Below are 21089 nucleotides of genomic sequence, written 5' to 3' on the forward strand. Positions count from 1 at the left end.
TAGAGGATTTTCCTGTCTCTATTGGCCAATCTCAGCTGCTTAATTGCAAGCTTCCACATCGTTTCATCCAATTGGTTGCAGTAGACATCCACTGTAATCAATTGACCGGGTTTCATGGATAATAACAGTGCCGGACCACCAAACAGGTACCATTAGCTTTCTTTGATGACTATTTGGTTTTGGACTGTGTTTCAGCACTTCATCTTTATCCAACCATTGTGCTGAACACTTGCAATTGGCAAAAAGAATCCATTTTTCATCACACGTAACAATACACTGTTCACCTTTATGTCGTGACAGCAAAGAAAGGCAAGCTTCCTCTTCTGATGCTCATTTAGTTCATGCAGAACCCATCTATCCAGCTTCTTTACCTTGCCCATTTGTTTCAAATGATCCAATATTGTTGGAATAGTAATGTCAAACCCTGGTCCCAATTCACATGTAAGCTGTGATGGATTTGCTTTCACTACAGCTTTCAGCTCGTCATTCTCTACCTTGGTCTCAGGTTGCCCACGTGGCTTATTTTCAAAATTAAAATCACCAGAATGGAACTTCTCAAACCATTGACATACTGTGTGTTCATTAGCAACATCCTTCCCAAACACTTTGTTGATATTTCGAGCTGTCTGTGCCTCATTGTTTCCACAGGGGAACTCATATTCAAAAATAACACAAATCTTTTACTTATCCATGGTTTCACAAAAATTGCTCTAAAAATTTTTTTTGAAAGGTAATCACAAGCCAGAATGTGTGTTTGAAAGAATGAGTATGTACCTTCACAATAAAACAACAACAACAACAATCAAAGTGAAATGTCAGAGATATCAACTGTCAAACTTAAGGAAATCGAACCTTCCATACTTAATAACCTAATATTAAACCTAATAGCTTGATCCTCAGGAGCAAGTGTGTTTCAAACAAACTCTCTAGGTGACTCATATGCCAAGCACACATATAGGTGATTATATGCCACTGGTGCACACCTCACTCTCAAATGTCATCCTAAACCTATGATTCTGGTCTAAACAGGATTTGATGTCTTTCTCCAGATGAGTTAAAGAAGTACAAGTTTTAAGACACTCCATAATCTGGTTTCAGCTCATGGATAAGGAATAATCAGCTTATACTTACTCTGTATTTCTTTCAAACAGAAAGACTTGCCATCACCAAATAACCTCCAGGACATTCCCATCTATTTTCTTTTGTCCTTTATTTCTCATCTAGTATAAAATATCATCGAGTCAAAACATAGTGGTCAGTGATAATTTCTGCACTAGGTCTATCCAGCCAGACCCAGTCGAAAGTAAAGTCCTTCCCTGAAAAAGCTTAGCATTAACTTTGTAGAATGAGATGTAGATTAACAAAAATAATATGGGACTAAACGGTAGGAGGTCTGTATGTCAATTCTGGCTTGCCAACCAATACTGATTAAATAATTTCTCACTGTTTTTTTTTTCCTATGGTCCATGAAATGGAGAAATAATATGAACTCTGTCCTCTTCATAGAGCAATTAAGATGATTGAATTAAATCTGTTTATGCCAAGAATCCAACTGCCTGTGTTCTGATTCCAGCTCTACTACCTCTAATGGCTGACTTGGAGAAACTACTTAACCTTTCTAAACATCAATTTCTTTACCATTAAAATGTGGATCATAAAAACTCCTATGTTATAGAATGAAGTTGACAATTAGATGAGATGATACATGATAAGCATGTAGAGCATTGTCTGCCACATAGCTAGTGCTCAATAAATACTAGTGTAATGGTGATAATGAGGAGCATGATGTCTTCTTTTACATGTCTGAATGAACATTATCTTCCTTTATGATTTTAAACTACTTGAGGGCTTTTTTTTTTTTAATTTCTCAATCTTTTTTTGGCATCTAACATGATAATACTGATTGAAGAAATATTTTCTTATGGAAAAAATTTTGAACATATGAATGAAAGATTAGATAATCCATTCAGTCATGATGTGTGGATGAATGAGTAATGAGTTTGGCCTGAACTGAAGGCAAAGGTGATTATTGTATACAGTGGAAAAATAAGATTGAGTAGATAGAAAAAAGCCAGCTATGAAGAATTATGAAAGCCGTACAGACTGAATTTGATGCAGTAGACAATTGGAAGTCATCGTGGCTAGTTGAACAGAGAAGAAAGAAAAATTGAGAAATGATTTAAAAATTATTTTTGCAGTAAGAAATGGATGGATTGAAAATGAGAAGGCATGCATGTAGGCAATAAGCATTCATAGTTAATATTGCCTATTTGCATATACATCTTGCAAAATAACTTACAGATTTCACTATCAGAATAATTATATTTAATTATAATTAAGTTATGTTCTTTGAATTTTGTACTTTCTCGATAACCTATATATGAAAAAATTTTGCTAAACTGATACACAGCTGTATTAAAGAAATAGATTCCATGTTAAGGATTTATTAATGTAAATATATAATATATATTTTATATGCTTGGATATAGTCTTGGTGAAATCATCACAAAATATAGTGTGTAATACATTAAAAATTTCTTTTATTAGCACATCTGAATAATTAGAAAATATTAATTAGTAAATCATTATTTTGAGAAAAATAAAAGAATTTAACTTAAATAACAAAATGATCAGAATATTGCTAGATGTTATCAGAAAATGTGAGGAGCATTAAAGTATATATTATAGTTTAAATGCTTAAACAATTGATAACTATAAATATTTTGAAATTTAACCTGTGGTAAAATAAACTTAACCCAAAATTATTTATGCTAAAATAAAATCTATAGTTACCAGAGTTTATGATATGTTCTTTTATTGAATTGAATTCATTCATTATCCTTTATTGTAGAAAACTGAGTGGTACAATTATTTCCAGAAAAAGCTTAATGGGCCTTTTAAATTAAAACTTACAATTTAAGAATCACATATTTATGAGAGAATTGTGTGCCTTCAACATGGATAAACTGGTAAGCTGTTTGACCACACATCAGTTCTTCTAGAGGTCGTTATCAAGGCATTGGATATTGATATGGCCAAACATATTAACCTATAAATAATATTTCATTGACACTTTTCAGTAAAAATTATATATCTAGAAATAATTGATAATTATACCAAAAGTCATCACTAATTCTTCCAAATTTTAATGTTTCTGACAAAATTCTTAACATCTAAGATTGCAAGAAGTCTTTTTAATAAATATGTTTCATATGCAAATTTAATAAAAATTTTTACAGCACAATATCATACGATTATTTAGTTCTGTATTTAGACTTGTGGTCTTAAGTTTGTCTTTTTCTCTCCTCACTTCTCTCTCTCTCTCTTTCTCATTCTCTTTCTCTCTCTCATCTATGCATACACACAAACACACACATCTAACACAAAAACAAATTTTCATACATAATTTGAATGATCATACTGGAGCCTTTTAAATATTATTTTAATCACTCTTGAAATGATTTTAATGTTCTTTATTGTTTAGGCAATGCACTACAGCTATCTATTTAAAATGATGCTATGTTCAGAATTAAGATAAACAAAAATTGGTAAAAGTTGATAACTATAGCAAGGCCGATGTGCCCATGTCCTTGCCTATATCCTTAAATTCTCTCTGATTTCTCTAGTATTTTGCTAATCTTAAGTAATTCTACCTAAGATCTGTGTATCCCATCAAATTTCCCACTCTAGATATATGACTTACCAGCCATCTAATAGAAAAGAATTGGGAAAACTGCAACACAATGCTAATTATTAGCAATGGACTAACCACTTCTCCCCTCCGACCCTTGGTCAATGCTTTTTTTTTTTTTTTTTTTTTGTTGTTGTTGTTTTTATTTCAGCATATTGTGGGGATACAAAAGTTTAGGTTACATATATTGCCCTTGCCCCCCCATCCCCCCAAGTCAGAGCTTCAAACATGTCCATCCCCTAGACAGTGCGCATCGCACTCATTTTTCTATTGAGATACTCTAATCCAGCACGTCTTCTTATTTTGGGGTGCAATGACCTCTCGTGAATACATAGTTGGGGCAGAACCCTTGAAATTGTATGTAAAAATATGTCTTTGTCTATACATTAATGTATTTAGGAACAGCCTTCATTAATTCAGGAAATTAAATGTGATCCAAAATAAGGGGAAGAACCACAGCTCAGTAGGAAAGAGTAAACTTGTACACTTGGGAAAACAGAGAGAACCATCTCTCCGTAGACCGAATTTCATTGAAAAATGCCTGTTTTATCCTCAGAATTATGCACTTTTTGCCTTCTATTTCATAATATCTGTGTGTTTACTTTAACATAATAAATGTTCTTAATTACAACATGAAAGTTCTTGGGTGAAACACTGCTATTTATCTAAATTAAGCCAAACAACTTTTGTTTCCTTCTTCTGACTCCTATTAAAGAATGGCCCACTGTCTGTTCCTTTCTAGCCCCCTGGCCTAGTGCTGACCTGTGGGAGATTATCAAATTCTTCAGTGTGCTCCGGGGTCCTGGATGCATAGGATGAGGTTTCCACCGTATCAATTAAGAGTTTCTGGCTTCCTTAATGTCTTTTGTGTGTGTGTGTGTGTGTGAGTGTGTGTGTGTGTGTGTGAACACAATACTTTCTATTAATATTATTTCTTTATTCCCACTCCTAATTTATGTGACTAAGAAAATATCCAGCTAATTCACATATAGAAATAAATTTTAAGAAAAATATTCAGAAATTTGTAGTCATTTTCTCTGACAAAATCACTCCTTGGAAGAATACTTAGCAAATCATACGTATGACATGGGGAAAATAATAATTAGTATGTCATTAAATTCACTTCCAAAACATTTAAATGCAGCCTTTTGCATCAGATGGTGCCCACAAGTGGAAACACAAAATTGAATAAGGCATAGTTCATAATTTGAAGGAACAGGATGTCTAGAAAGAGAAACTGGCATGGAAGCAGATAATGCTAATACTGTGTCACAGCTAATGGCCCATTCTTTGTTTATCTTGATTCTTAATTTTGCCTCAGCAGCAGTTTTTCTTTTGTTTATTCAGAGTGACTCTCTTTTGAGAGAAGTTTTTCTCTTCTCTTTAATCTACAGCAGAAGAATCCCAGCAACCAAATTTGTAATATGTAATCTCATCTCTCTCGTCATAGCTTATTGGACAAGGTAGGACATCTAAATCAAAGTGATTGTCTCTTGCAAACTTAGAATTGCAAGATTCAGAAATCGCTGTTAGGAGCTGCTTATGACAGACCTATATCATGTACAGTTGGAGGCAGAGAAAGAGAATACTGATGGCTTTTTCAGTTCCACTATTTAATTCCACTCTTCAAAAGGCAGTAGAGCTCTCCACCAGACTGCAGGCCTTCTGATCTTGCTCTTGTGACTACAGGCAAGAAACTTAACATTGTGTACTTGTTTACTCATCTATAAAAATGAAATAATAATAGTATGTAACTCCATAGTAATACTATATATTAGTATAATATTTATAGCATATTACCCTCCTAATAATACTATGGGGTTGATGTGAAAATTAAATGAACTAAATATGTAATGTATTTACAGCAGACTCTAGCACGTAATAAACACTTGATAAATGTGAACTGTTATTATTATTGCTCTTACCATTAGATTTAATGAGATAACTTTCAATCATTTAAATAAACTTTCTCTTTTGCTTTCTTGAGTTAGCTTCCATTACAAAAAGCTCTAAAAATTGTACTCTCTATGGAGTTTTATCTGGACATTGGTGTTTTTACTTTAAGAGGCATCATTGGAGACAGCCTGGTTTAATGGAAAAAAAAATTACCCTAAACAAAATATTTTTCTGCACTTCATTTTTGTCTTTGTTAAATGCAGGTGTTAATAACTATTGCATAAGATTGTTTTAGGAGTAAATGATGTAAAGTGTCTATCATCTGGCATATTGTGAATAAACACCTACTATCTATGAGGATTATATTATATTTATTATTATGTAGATTTATTCTCATTCTTTCTGTATTAATTATTATCTGGCTAACTCATTACTGTTGCCTGATTTGCCTGAATTTTGAGTTATTTCATTTAGAAATCGAAGCAGTGTTTTTTGTTTGACACTCTTTAGGTAATAATTTTAGGTCTCAAAAGTAAGAATTGTAATAAAAGAATTAAGTAATTTTATTCATCATGAATATTAAATGTCTGATTTTCTTTGCTGATTTTCCAAGAATGACAGTTAAAGTAGGACTTAAAATTGATAACTATTTAATCATTTCCTTGTAGAGTACCTACTCTCAAGACGTTTCCACTTCAGTATATATTAGATGTGAGAAATTGTTCTTTAAAACTTAAAATTTTAAACTTTGAGAAGAGAATTAAGATATTATGGTAATTAAACAGACATTTAAGAAATAGTTTCCATTTTCTCCACATTTATTAGATTCTTCTCTTCACTCTGCTTCTGTTTGTCATACTAGTTTCATCCTTCTGCTTGCATATTTACATTCAGGATTGCATTGTTTTATTGGATATTAAATTGTTACCTGAATTAATATATCTTAAAGGATAATTTCATCATTGATTAATAAAATGATTCATACACTTTTTATTAAATGCACCACAAATTCAAGAAGCCAAATTTAATAGAGGCCCTCGTATTCATGAGCAGAAATTATTGCAGCCAAAAACTTCTCTATAAATTCCAAAAAGTAGACATTTTACAGTTTATAAGTATAAAATATTTTAAGCATAAAGTGGTTACAAACAAAAGCTTTTCTGATATTAAGAAATATACTGAAAAATAGTCTGTATAACTGAAGCATTCAGAAACAAAATGACAATCATCATGAATGTAGGGAAATAAAGAATACTCCATAGCAAAACCTATAGCTGCAATTAAAATGGCACTCAGAGCAAAATACATAATTTAAATATGTTTAGCACTTAAGAAAGACAGAAGCAAATTTCTCATTAATAAATTAGAAAAATAATTCTCATTAATTCTCTGTTGAGTCCAGGATGTTGAGCTTTCTTCTTGTCAACATGGGAGTGATGACTTCTAAGTGCTCATGGCAGTGCTGATCCTGGAACTGTACTTTAGTATTTTCTCACTAAATCCAACACCCGGCCATGTGAGTCAAGTTGGGCTTGTTTTTATTGATGGCTTTTTTTCTCCATAGATAAAAATTATTGGGTCTTTGCCTTGTTTAACAATGTTTTACTGTGTGCTGCATATTGTTAATGGTAAAATGTAGAGACTCTGGATATTTTTCATTAAATAGTGTTGCGTTCTGCTTAAGTAGATAGTTCAATAAAAGATCACACCGAACTCACGTAAGCTTGTTCATGTATTGTGTTAGTGCAGATTGGTACCCAAAACAAGGTGTTCCTCTAGCCCTACTAACTTGGTGCCACTCAACACCCATATTTTCTGCCTATTTTGGGTATCATCAAGGCTTTTCTTGGTTTTGATTAGGCGGGTCTATAGTATGTCTAATTCTAGGGCATTTCTTTTCAACTTAAAAAACAACACTTTTGGTGGGTCAACTTGATGCTCAATGTGTTTAAGAGGTTTCTAACAAGAGTTCTACATTCTGGGTGGGCCAAATTTCCAGCATATCCAGAATTGCCTGTAGACTCTCTTATTTTATTCTCAAACCCACAGAAGCAACTCCCTATTCAACCTGAAAATATACCAGATAGCCTCTAGCCAAGAACTTATAGAGAAATCTACCCCTTAATTTAGCTCCTTTCTCTCCAGTGTCTTGCTGTACAGATTCCAGGTGCTTCAATTACCTTGCATTTAAGTTTCTGTCTCCTTGGATAAGTGTGATTTCCATGTTCAGCTTCCGAGACAGAGACAGAGCCAAGGATGTTTATTACAGAAGTTTTTATACTGAATGTTCCCTTTTAAATGGGAAAAATGTGTTTGTGTCAATTAAAAGAATCATGATATAATCATAAGTATTATAGAAAATGCAAGATATAGAATAAGCTAAGTATAATGTTATTAGAAATAAAATCTATCTCTCTCTCTCTCTTTCCTTCTTATCTGCATGAGCTGTGACCTGGTAGGGCAGTATTTTTTAGTGAACTAGAGAGCTCCATGTTTTGGTAATGCAAACAAAGAATTTAACTCAAATCAATGCAGTATTAACAATGAAAGTGAGTTCTTTTTATTAGTATTTGAGCTGAAAACAATAAACATAAACCAGGACTATCCTGGGAAAACCAAGCTATATGACTGCCATACATTAAGTCATGGAGGTGAAGTTTGCTACAAGCATTTGCCTGTACTCAACTTTTTTCTACTACTGATGCCATAGTAGCCTCTCATTCAATTTCCAACAGGAAAATATTCTATATATTCAAATGATTTTGTCACTTTTTGTAATTTTAATATTACCACAAGATACAATCCTTTAGTCATTTTTTGGCCTTGGTGACTTTTACTATTACCATCACTTGTTTTTTTAAGTTTAATTTTATGCATGTTGATCATGTCACCATTTTCATCATACAGTACAGTCAAAATGTTCAGATCAACAATCCCTTGGGTAAAAATAGGAAAAAAAAAAAAAAAAGCTTCAGAGCCAAAGCATGCATGTACCTAATATGTGCTTTCTAACTGCAGTTCTCTTTGCGTGACAGAAATCAAACATGCTTTCACTAGTGCAGAAAAGTGCATGACTCTGCATGCTCCTTGACAAGTAGAATCACTATGCCCCTAGACTCTGGAAAAAATATTCATAATATTAGATTTTTTTTAATTTGGCCAATTTAATTCATGGTCACATTACAGTTGGCAAGTGATCATCAGGTAATGGATACTTTCTGAATATAAAATTGTTTTTTCATATCATTTAAAGGAATACATTAGATTTATATTATGTGTGTATGAGTATATATTAATAGATGTATGATTATTTTAGGGACTCAGTATATGTGAGTATTAGGATAGGTAGATTTCAGACAGAATAATTTTCATTGTTTTTTTTCAGTATGGTTTTTGAAGAATTAATAAGGGTGAGCTAGAGAAGAGGAGTTGTATAGGGCATTAGATGGCTTGTATGTGGGGAAAAGAAAAGTAGTCAATGATAACGTCTATCAAGTGTTACTTTTTTATATGGCTTGGGGAACTTGCTAAATGCTTTAGAAACACAGTATGATTTCATTCTCACAATAATCCTGCAAGTTAGTAATTATCCTCATCTTACATAAAAATTAAATGATTTACTTGAGCTCATGTAGTTAGTATTCCGGTAGCAGCACCAAGATTGAAATTCTGAGTGATTGAGTTCAGTACTCAGTGTCTGATAGTATGTGGGCAAATGAAACTGTGCAAAAAAGTGATGTAATTATAGAATTTACCCATTTTGTTTTATTTACGGATACCCAGATGAGTTTCCCTTCATTCCATATATTTTTTTCTTTTAATTATTATGGGTACATAATAGCTGGTTTCTTTATAGTATGTATTTTATAAACTCAATCATCATGATGACTTTTTTCCTCAAACATTTTTCTTCCCTTTTATTTTGCTTCAAGTATACTTTTTAAAAATTTCACTTTCAAGTATAATGCCAGACATACTTTTGGAATCAGCATATAATATACTTTTTCTAATATATACTCTGTCAAGTCACATAAGTGGCTCTGCATCAAGTTTATTTTGCATGTCTATGGAGTAGAATATAGATTAACCTGAGAACAATATATTCACACTATTTTTAAAGTAATCTCTATCTGTAACGCACTGTTTGGAGGGCCTTGAAAACTTTGGAGGGAATGTTCAGGGAAATCAATAAGCCAATTTACACACTAATTAATACCTGAGTAACATGGACATTAATTAGAAGTACAGTGATTTCTCCACAGGGTGTGGAGAGAGTAAAGATTTGAGCTAAATTACAAAAAGGAAGACCATGATTTAAGACACCTAGAAACATAATGCAAAACAAATTACAGCGACACAAAATTCCATGATATGAAATAATTATTTTCATCTTTAGCACTCTCCCTTTATCCCTTTCATGTGAGAAAACACTGAGAAAATTATATCAGAAAAATTACCAAATGTTTTTAGAGAGTATTGAGGGTTCATGGTTAAACTCACTACTCACTAAAACCTTGAGCCAATGAAAACAAAATTAACATGTTGAGCAAGATTAGATTTGAGCACAGATTGAATGTTTTGGTCTCATCATAGAGCTACGTAGAGAAAAATGAAGAAATAAGAAATTAGAATATCAAAGCACGGCATCCAAGAGAAAATGTGACTTTTTTCACTTTGCAAATCTGGCATCTTTTTTTTCCTGAGTCATTTTCTGCTCTTACTCCTTCTAGTTGAAGATGATGCAATGAGAAAAAATTTATCCTAAAAGTAATGTGGAAAATATCTCAAAAATTTTAAACTGTGCATATAAATGCAGTAATGTAATAGAAACAATGGCAACTATGATGACTGACAGAAAGTCATATGGCAGGAGACAAGATGTACAATGATACATAGGTATGAACTGGGAGGCATTTTTTTCTGAGTTCCATGGCTTATTCAAAAGTGTTGGCAAATGCAGAGGGTTATATAAAACAAGGAGAACCATAGCAATGGCAACAATATATTAATAGTAAGTCTGAAGTTTAACTTGAAAAGATAAGGTAAAGATGAGCTTCTTTGGTTGATTTTAGAATTTTGGTGTTGCTTTCATGAATTTTTAGAATATGCACTCTTTCTTAGATATTAAATAGATGAATTTGAAAACAACTAGAGTGAATTGGTTTTTATACTTCCCTCTTAGAAAACGTATGATAAATGTTATAAAAAAAATGAGAGAAGGGAAAATATGAGCAGATTATAATTAGTTCTGTTTCATACACACACTTATTTGTACATACATGTGTGCATTATAAACGTATGTATATAAATTATACATAAAAACATGTACCTAGATATAATTTCACCATATATTATTTATAATTTCACTATTTCTGATTTTTTGTTCTTATGCCTCTCATGAGTTATAGTTACAGAAGGGCATTGGAGTTCGATTTCTGCCTTATCATATTTTACAGCTTCTCAACAAAGGATATTCTACCATTTTCCACTTATATCATTTTTATGTGGCCAATGCCTTGTACTTTTGTTCTCAGGGTCTCCTTCCTATCCAACCAGTCTGTTGCCCTCGGGGTGAAACACTAATATCTATGCCTGTGTCCTCATGTTCATGATCTGAGATGAAAATTAGTTGCTTAGTTGTTTCCATATAATTTTTTTTTTATTTTAGCATATTATGGGGCTACAAATGTTTAGGTTACGTATATTGCCCTAGCCCCCCTTCCCCCCGAGTCAGAGCTTCAAGCGTGTTTTGTATTACCTATTTCCTCAATTTATTCTTTTAAATGACAATTTATTTCATTTCTTTTAGCCTTTCATATATTTACAATATTTTTCATATTCAAGTTTGGAATAAAAATTACATTCTTAAAAATAACTAATGGAGGTGAATTCACATAAAATAAAATTAACCATTTTAAAGTGAACAGTTCAGTGACACCTAGCACATTCATATTGTGTGGTTGTACAACCAACACCTTTCTCTCTAGTTCCAAAATATTTCTATCACTTTAAAGTAAAACTCCTCTCCCATTAAGCACTTTTTTCTTATGCAGCCTTTCCCCAGCCCTGGGAACCCCCAATCTATGTCCTATCTATATAGATGTATCTATTCTGCATTTTTCGTATACATGTAAGCATACACTAGGTGAACTTTCTTCCTGGCTTTTCACTTAGCATAACCTTTTCAAGGTTCACCCACATTGTAGCATGTATCAACCAGTACTTCATCCCTTTTAAGGAATAAAAAAATCCCTTGTGTACATACAGCATAATTTGTTTATATATCCATCCATCCATTGATGGACATTTTGCTGTTAATACATTTTACAAAATGGACTTACAGTGTTGATCCTCAAACAAAATCTACCTGGAGAGACTAATAATGTCTGGATCTCTGTTTCTTTCTCTTTCTCTCCTGTATCCACTGATAAAAATATGTGTCAGTAAATGAGTCAGAGTTCTACCCCAGAGCCAAACATAGCAAACAAATTATTTTCAATGGTGAGAGCAGAGTTATGCCTCCTTGAGAATTTATTTTTATGTGGAGTGAGCATTTTAAAAAACTGCTTATCTTGTCTCTGCTGACCACATATTCCCTTTCCATTTTTGTATGTCACCAAACTATATTTCCTTCTTTCAGCTTCTCCTCCCCCTTCAAGAAATATTTCTGTAGATAGAAGCCATTATTGATCAGATTGTGTGAGTCCCTCAGTTGTGCCAGGCATTACAAAGAGGTTGGAGAATCACCATGAAACCTGTAATTTTACAATTCATTTTTGAAGGTGTGGGGATCTTTCACTTTTGCAGAAACAAATGTATTGACTTATTTACTCAGAATTTAGTGGCATTTCATAAAGCATTTCTGCATGAGATGCAGACATTCTTTCAATGGTTACTGTCAGTAAATCATCTGGTTACTGTCAGTAAATCAGTATTGAAACCACTATTATCAACCTTTGAAACTTAATTGTTCTAGTTGAAGTTAAATGGTAATAAAATTAAAGAGAGTGAGAAAATATTGTGAAAGTGCTAACTCATATTTTGGGAAAAGAGTAGGAGTTTTTATTAGAATTCTGAGACTATCAGAGAAGTTATATAGTCCTCTTACTTATCATGTCTGTTATATTTTGAGATTGTAATAGTAACACCAACATGAATAATGTTCATTGAAATTTAATAGATTTTGAATTTTATTCTAAACTTCAAATTTTTCAAAGATTTGAATTATTTGTAATAGAAAAGTATACTTTTCTTTTAAAATATTTTTGTCAAAGTTTCTTAAAACTTTTTCTTTTTAAATGTGAAAATTTCTTCAAAATGTTTTGAAGATATGGCATCCAAGCAAATGATCTAAAAACTATATAATCCTTACCGTTTACAAACTACAGTGTCTTTCTAAAAGCCAGGCTTTTAGCAATTAAGTTATAAAGCTCTTGAAAAAGTATTTTATTGTACCAAACATATTTGAAAGTAGTTTAAATAGTATGCAAGTCAAATAAAAAGGAAACACACTTAACAAAAGGCAAAGTTTTTCATTCTAAATGTCAAATTGTTTTCAATCTCAGATTTTGTAAGAAACTTAAAAGATTCTTTAGCTGTTTACTATTTTTTCTGTAAGCCTTAGTATCATCATATACAAATGAGTAACTAAAAAGAGACACACTTATTTTCTTCCCAGTAATGTAAAAATCCTAATAAAATTAAGATTTACCAAGGGTGAGACCTCTTAATAAGACATGCCTTAACAATTGCTCCAATTGCTTGCTTAACATGCACTGCACTCTTTTGTTTTTTGCAAGATCTTTTTCCAACCTTCTACTCCCTCAAACTTCTGACAGCGCAGAACCCTCCCTATTTCACAGAAGAAATGGAAGCCATCAGAAAGCCAAATGCCTAATATTACCTCTATTGAACAAACTCACAATATTAATGTTACCTCCATGTTCTCCTTCCCTGATAATAAAATAAAGGTACCTCTATTCCACCTGTGTTTTGCAACCTAAGCCCTCACACATTCTCTCCCCACTATTGATATCTCTTCTCTCATCCTATTCAACCCATTTTTCCTAATAATCTTTAACATAATCAAGTATTTCTCATTCAAGTATTTTTAAATAAATCAATAAAAGCACTAATAAAAAACAATGAATACAGTAGTCCTTCCACCTGCTGCTTGGTCTCATTTTCTTTTTTCACAGCCAACTTTTTGTGAGATTTATTATATATTTACTATCTCCATTTTGCCAACTATCACTGAATCATCAATTCTTCCAGTTTGATTTACATCTTTCACTCCACTGTAATCTGATTTGTGACTACAATGTCACTAAATCTAGTGTAATTTTTAAAGTAATTTTTACATGAACTTTCAAAAGTATTTGGCATTGTTGGACATTGCCTTCATCTCCAAATTCTTTATTACTTTTGCTTACTTGATGTAATATTGACTTAATTGTATTCTATTTCATTGGAATAGAGTAACCTTTTCCTCCTCTGCAAGCCATTCAAAGTTAAAAAGTTCTTTGAGTATTTTCCTTATGTCTCCTCTCTTTTCATCCCATACATTATGCCTAGGTAAGTGCACTTATGGCTATGGCTTAAATTTTCACCTTTATGCATGGAACTCACAATTTTTTATATTCAGCCTATACCTCTCCTCTGAGCATCAGGTCTATGTGTCCAACTATGCATATAGGAGTTCTGAATATCTCAAGAGTAATGCAAATCAAACTTTTCAAAACTGAACTTTATTATATTTCCCCTTACACTTTGGTTCTGAGAACCATTTTATTTCAGACAACAAGAGCAACATCTGTTTTGTTATGTAAGCCAGAAATCATGAGCCATTCTCAATATCGCTCTCTCCTTTCCCCATCCATGTACATTAATACAAAGTCTTAGTGATTTTATCTTTTAAGAAGCTCTATAGTGAACTTGCCCCTCTGACTCTCCACTACCATAACTATAGCCCAAATTATAATACAATAATTGATCATACAAAGCACAGAAATAGACTCCTAATTTCACTTTCTGGATCATCTTATGCCACCTTCAATTGGATTTCCTGGTGCCAATCATCATATCTAAGCACATAATCCCGAATTTATAATCCCAAATGTTGAGATCCTGGAAGATGAAAATCCATAAAGTCTAAAATTTCTAACATCTAAAATCCCAAAAATTCCAATCCCAAAATACCAAAATCTGAGTACAGAAATCCTGAAAGCTGAATTCCGAGGAAGGGATTTGTGTGTTTAGGATGTATGCAGGATAGTTGCATTGTGTTAGGTGGAACAATTACCTTGTTATTGTCTTTATCTGCAGGTGGTAGAAAATTTAGAGAGTGGCTTGGCCACACAATATGGCAACGATGGAAACTTCACTTTAAAAATGAGTCATTTGTCTGAATTGGCATTCCTTCCAGCTACTGAAATTCCAGGAGCTTTTAACCAATTAAAACCATATTTGCTTGAAGAAGCCAGCAGTTATGACCAGTTTGAAAATAATTATGTGCACAGTACAATAAGAAGGCACTTAAGCACCAGTGTTGCTGTTCTATCTCCAGTATCATTTCTGCCAGATTTGTGGTCTGTGTATAAGACCACGGTCTATGTATGTGGTCTATATATACAACGGATTTCCCAAAGCAACGTAGAAACATGGCACAGAAAAATGGCACAGAAAATTTAATAGGGAATGCTCATGTCAATGTATGTCAAATCATAGAAGAATTTTTAAAAGAGTAGTACAATATAGAAAATGAATGGGAATATATTCTTCAAGGAGAGCTATGCCCTGAAAACATTTTTTAAAAGTAGCTATTCATTGTAATGAAAGACTTCAAAATATAATGATGAAAGTCAGCCAGCTCTTGTAGACTACCTTTTTGCAATTGCTCATAATTTATTCCTATAATATACTTCTTCATATGTCAAATTTTCTTTTTGGCTATTGGGAGGGGTTTTTTTTTTGGTTTTTTGTTTTGTTTCTATTTACCTTTTTATAAAGTTTTTCCCCACCATTTTAAATTGCCAGCATTATTTTTTACAATTTGCTATCCTATATTTCATCTTTGTATCATTCCCAATACAGAAGGTATTGTGTAAAGACTTAGAGAGTTGTAATTTGTTTTATGCATTTTTTATAAATTTGATTCTATGAAAATACATTATCATAAATTGATTTTTTTATAAGCATTATGCATGTCCATAAAAATGTTGACAGTTCCTCAGTAAATGAAAAGATGTTTCTTTTGTACATCTGCATTAGAGACAGGTAAAATTTCTTAATGTCGTGGCTTTTTGGACAACTGCATATGCAGTCATAATCCATTGTGATTTTGGATCGATTTCATCAAAAGAGTTAGGTTGTCTGTCATGGTATTTCAGATGACCACGATTATGAACATAAGTGCACACAATTACCAACCATAGTGATAAAAGTTGTACAATTCCCTTTATGACCTAAATTATATGAATGGAGTTCATCTGCTCATAACTGTTATACCTGTGTGACTCTCATTAGTATACCTAGGTGTTCATGCTTCCAAAAATATGTATGTTATTATTGCCTATTTGGTTGTGTAAAGTGGCCCATGAAGTGTTTTGTTGTGTTTTTGTTTCTCAGATAAATCCCCTTTTGAAAATATAAACAAGTATCTTTTAAAGAATTTTAAAATTATTATTTCCAGAATTATATTTTCAGGATTTTGATCTTTCAGAATTGTGATTTTGGGGATTTTAGACTTTAGAAATTTTGATATTTGGGAATTTCAAAATGTAGGTTTGGGATTATGACCCAAGCTCAGATCTCCATAGAGCTGGCAGAGTGATTTTTTCAAAACATAAAGCTGGTCATATCATCCACAAGTTTAAAATAATTCTAAAAACCTAATGAAAAACCACATCCTTGATATAGTTTAGCTTTATAAGCCTCGTCCTACCTGTAATTTCAGTTCACAACATGCTTTTCCTCTCTCTGCATTTCAGTCTGGCCTATGTCTAGTTTTCCATAATGAAACTGTGCTTTTATCTGACACGGACTTACCTCTTACACCTCTTTCAACTTTTGCTTTTACATAATTTCCGGCTCTTCGCAGGATCGTAGCTTAGCTAATTGTCCTCTGGGAGAGCTTCCCTTTTCTCACTGATTAGATCAATGTCTGTTATTGTAAGCTTTGAAAATACTTCATAACCCTCTTTCAAAGTGTTTGCTACATCTAAAGTTTCAAATTTAAATATTCAATTATTTCTTTAACATCTATCTTTCCTACTAAACTATAAACTTCATGACACCAATTCTGTGTTTCTTTGTGCTCATCATGGAAGCTCTAGTACTTAGCATAGTGCCTAGCACCTACTAGTCACTCAAGAAATATTTTGGATAGCAAGATAAATGAATAAATTATGGGTATAATGCCTTGGAGAATAGAAATTCTGAAACTGAGAGACAGTCTTCATTATAATTATTAACACAATAGAAATTCAACTTAAAATTGAAAACAATTACCAACTTTAAAATTGTGATAGGGTATCACTATTTGATATTGCTAAGACTGCATCTGAGACAAGTGTCATTTAGGTGTAACATGTTAAAAATGGTATGTGATGAAGACAAAGTGGGGGAACTTCCAAGAAAGATGGCAAAAATGATTAATGAGTTGTAGGGATTGATTCATGTGGGAAGAGTAATAATAATCAGCTAATTCAGCATGCTCTTGAAATAGCGTGCTATATAGACCATAACAGTGCTTGTTTCTACATCATAAGTCTTCACCCTTGCTATTTTAATTATGGCACTTTTCATCACATTAGATTATTTTTTAAATAAAGCAATTATATTTTAAAAGCATGGCTCAGAGGTGCTTTAAAGGATATGTGATAATCGTCTATAATTATTGACAGCATGCAAACACCAATTGGGAATAGAAAGTGTTTGATAGAAGGATTAGTTCTAGAATTAATAGAGTGAAATTAGGCTTAGAAAATTTTCAATCAAGCATAAAATTGCTATCCCAAACTACTGATTTTTCCAAGATGAGTGAATTCTTATAATATTTACTATACAACAATTTAAATAGCCAGACTGGTGTGGTGTTGAGGGGTGGGGTCTTATAGTCAGAAAATAAATAAATATAATAAAAATTAAACAAATCATAGGAATATAGTTCTATTTATAGTCTTTTACTTCCATGCATGAGTTTCCTATTTTTTAAACTGTGGTCACTATAAACATTAACTGTATTTTAATTTATTAAGTTTTATTTCATCTTTTTAAACGTCTTTATATTTAAAAATAGGGGAGTCTAATGATAAAAATAAAATTTATTTGTTTTCTTTGAACAAAATGAAACACAACAAAACTGTATTTAACAGGAGAGATTTGTGACCAAGGATGCTGACACAAAAGTACCAGTATTATATTAAAATTTTATATGTGAATTTTATATTTATCAATATTCAAGTATTCTTGACATTTGTGTTCACATATTCTTTTTCTCTTTGTTTGCTATATTCAATTCAAAGTGCCATCTTTTTCCATGTGTAATGAAAATAGTGGATTCACTCTACAACACATAGATGAACAAATGGTTCCATGGAGAGAAATTAATCTTCTGTGTTCTTCTTGGATATTAGACCATATTTCTTAGGCTGGTAGCCAAGTGTGATCATGTGACTAAGGGGTATTTGCAACTTACACTCACATTTAAGAGGAAATCCAGGGCTCTTTCCCTTTTACAAAGGCAAGAATGACTGTGGAATCAACTTGCCTTGGAAGTCCTCTGTGAATATGGCACACCTGCCCTCCTGGACCCAAAATGTCCCCTGGAGCAGAGCTTCTAACTGACTTTGGACATTTATCGCTGAATGTTTCCTGATTGAGAAATGAATTGGATATTTTGGTAGAGCAATTTAGCCTTTCACCTTAATGAATACATATGTCAATAGAAGAAACCAAAAATGTTTGAAATCCTATTCATTGTGTATCAACAGTTATAATCAAAACAAAACTAAAATACACCAAAATTATAACTGCATTTTGAGATTGAGTTTAGTACTAGGAGATAATGGAAAGATCATGAGATTACTGGGTGGTCTCTGGCTTTGCTAATATTTCTAAACCTTACACTAGGATTGTGTCCTGCTTTGTGACTTTTAGAATTTAACGCTTGATGATGAAGTAAAGATGTCACATGAAAACTGAAGTTTTCATTTAGAACTCAGTTCTTGGGGCAAGTATTCACAAATTGCCTAAAAATGACAACAGACGGATTTTGTGAGGAACTCCCTAATCTTTTGTTAATATAAATTAATTCTCCAAAAACAACAGTGCTGGCCTTAAAATCATTGATAGAACTATTTTTTTTTTTTTCCTGGTGAGAGAATATACAAAACAATGAGCTACTAGCCCACATCTCATTTAGGGCTATTTAATTTGCCTACCTTAGTAACTTCATCAGAGGTTTACTGTTTCCATTTAACTCCCATTTTACCTTGAAGGAGAGAGATGTTAAATGTTCTGTCTATGTTGAATGCTTCCTTGGTGCCATTTTGTGGTATTTGCAGGCCTCGCTGACATTATCAAATGGATTGACATTTTAAATATTTGCAGTGCTCAGTGGGTACTAATTCAGCAAAGGTGAACCACAAGTTTCCTTCACTATGGCACAGCAAGTGATGTGTGTCTGTTTAATCACAGCAGCTGAAATGGGATCAAAAGGCACTGTGATGTTAAACTCCCAAAACTGCTGTCACAGCAGACATACCTGGAGCAGTCCTTAAAGGAAAACGCTAAGTAGGGAAGAACCTACTTAGGCCACCAGCCTATCTGAACCTATTAACCCAGCTCAGCAGGAAAATCTCTCATGGTATATAAAGTTTCCATATTTATAGTGAATTCTTTATAGGTTTAGCTCAATCATTTGTGGGCCTCCTAGCAATTTTTTATTTTATTTATATTCTAAATTGAAGTTTTACTTTCTATGTTTCGTCAGAGTTGAGAATACAAATATCCTTAAAAAAGATGTAGAATATAAATCATTTTACACATTTACTGTCACATATTTTTGAGAATTGATTCCAAAGTAATTTTAGTTATTAGGAAATGGTACTACGAACTTTTTCACTGTTGACATTTCATAGTCCCTTGAAATATGTTCTATGTTATTTACAGAGTCTACCATGACAAACGTTAAAACATCGGTGAATGGAAAGACTTGAAAAAATTCTATCCTAAACCTTTTTTTCTATAAAACATGAATTTCTTGTATTTCCCCGGCATTTAAAATAGTTCATCAAATAAACATTTATATATCACATTAACTTGAATATCTTTAGCCCTCAGATTCTCACAAGTAAAAAAGGGTTTCCATTAAGATTTTTACACAAATTGTCTTGGTTTACATCAGATGCATGTATAACTGTTGAAATTTGGCATTGCTTCCTCAAATCTTCCTCAAGAGGCTTAGGGTATCAGCATCAAATATGTGCAAGTGTGTCAAAATATAAATATTGAAAATATTAAAGGCCAGTTTTTTGTTCTTCAACTTGAAATATGTTTAGAGTATATTTAAAGAATCAGAAAGACATGAAGTTCGGAAATTGGTTAGATATAAATTGAGGAAGTCAATATAGGTTTCAGCTTAGGTTCATAACGTTTATTAGTATTGCAGTGGGGAGTCGTGGAATATTTTGGAAGACAATTCAATGCCTTTGTTACACAATTTGTTCTATTTGCTTGTAATCCTAATATAATAATCATAGATGGCAGTTAATTTACTGAACTCTCTTCTAATAACCTCTTCTTTCTAGTTAAGAAAAAAAAAGAATTAACAGAATAGCAAAAACAAACAAAATAAGACTATGAGAAAGAAAAAATAATTATTGCTATAGGTATTTTTGCAAGCTACCCTTCCCTCCAAGCCTCCTGAAGTAAAGACTGATTGCATATCAGGTCTTCATTATCATTTTCTCTCTAGGTTTCTGCCAGACAGAACCAAAGCTTTTATAAGCAGATTCAAAGAGTATATGGTAAAGAACAGAGCCTGAGAGGTAGGAGAAGAAAGAGGAATATTTAGGGTGAGAGATTGTCTCTGTATTCCAGGAGCTGAAAGAAAATACTGAAAGCTGTATAAGCTATAATAGAGGAATTATATATTGAGCATGCACTCTGAATACGGCACTATTCTAGGTGTTTGGGACACTTCAGTGAATAAAACAAGGATCCACACCATTATGGAGTTTTCATTCTAGCATAAGGAGACTGATAGTAGACATGATAAATAAGCAAATTGTGTAGTTTGGTAGAAGGTGAAAGTTTCCATGAGAAAAGGACAAGACAGATGGAGAGTGTGGACATTGTTGGTAATGGGAGACATTACAGGTTTAAATGCAGTTGTAAGAATTGACCTTATTGAGCAGGTGAATTTTACACAAAGACCTGATATCCAATGCCATTGGAGAAAGTCTCTGAAAGAAAGGAGATGAAACAGCTGGAGTGTGAG

This window comes from Eulemur rufifrons, chromosome 15 (assembly GCF_041146395.1).
Source record: "Eulemur rufifrons isolate Redbay chromosome 15, OSU_ERuf_1, whole genome shotgun sequence".
NCBI lineage: Eukaryota > Metazoa > Chordata > Mammalia > Primates > Lemuridae > Eulemur > Eulemur rufifrons.